The sequence below is a fragment of the Propithecus coquereli genome, unplaced genomic scaffold, assembly GCF_000956105.1.
Source record: "Propithecus coquereli isolate 6110/MARCELLA unplaced genomic scaffold, Pcoq_1.0 Scaffold227, whole genome shotgun sequence".
NCBI classification, from domain to species: Eukaryota; Metazoa; Chordata; class Mammalia; order Primates; family Indriidae; genus Propithecus; species Propithecus coquereli.
Window position 1 is genome coordinate 2,533,511 of NW_012147808.1, and position 1,254 is coordinate 2,534,764.

The window sequence follows — 1,254 nt, forward strand, 5'->3', positions numbered from 1 at the left end:
ACTAAATGAAATCTTGTCAAAGCGACACAGGAGCCATATTGAAGGAACTTCCACTGGATAAAGTTAAGATAATGTGGGCCGGGAATGGTAGCTCATGCTCATAATCCCAGCATGTTTGGAGGCTGAAGTGGGAGGATTACTTGAGTTTGAGATCCTGCCTTTCCATTAGGAACTATATTTCAGACTAACCAACTCACCCTAACTGATAAGGGAAAGTTCTCCCTTATTGAAAATTCTTAGCTAATGAAGGAATACTAGAACTTGGAAATGATCATTTCATTGGAGTTCAAATGAAATAATTGATTCAGGCAACAAATATCAATGAATGCTAAAGCCATTAGGGAAAACGTTATAAAACTGAATATTCATTCACAGGATGCCAAAACGTCATCCCACAGGTTAATCTGCTGGTCATGAGAGGAAAAAATGCAAACCTGAAAATAGAGAGATCAGGTTGCCACTCCCTGAACCGTGCTGATACGCTGTAACACGAAGTATGTAGCGTCATCTGCATCGTATTCAGACCAAAGATGTGTGACCTAAATCTTACCAAGTCATTGTCTAACTCCCAGTTCTCAGGAAAGGAAGGAGACAAAGGAGCAAGTTACGTGACTCCTCGAGGAAGTAATGAGAAAAGGAGATGGAACATTCTACAAGGCAATTAGTCTGGTTTCTTCAATAAATTATAAAAAATGGGGGGCAGGGAGGAATTTTCCATTGAAAGACTTATAAGACATAACAACCATTGCAATGTGTGGCTCTTGTTTTTGTTTAAGGGTTAAGCTGAGGGTAAAGGCATATTTTTAGGATAAGTAGAGAAATTTAAATATGGACTGGGTATTAGATGCTATTCAGAGATTACTAATTTTGGTATATGCAATAACAGTATTGTGATTATGTAAGAAAGTGTCTTTATATAAAAAATTCCCTTTTTTTAAATTTTAGAGATGCATACTGAACTACTTCAGGGTAAAATATCATAGTGTCTATAATTTTCTTTTATAATAGTTCAGGTAAATATGTAAATCAAACATGGCAAAAATATTAATAATTGTGAAATCTAAGTGGTGAATATACGGAGATTCATTAAACTATTCTCTCTACTTTCTTGTAAGTTTAATTTTCTTCATCATAAAAAAGATTTTAAGAAAGACTTCGGGCCGGGCGCGGTGGCTCGTGCCTGTAATCCTAGCTCTCTGGGAGGCCGAGGCGGGCAGATTGTTTGAGCTCAGGAGTTCGAAACCAGCCTGAGCA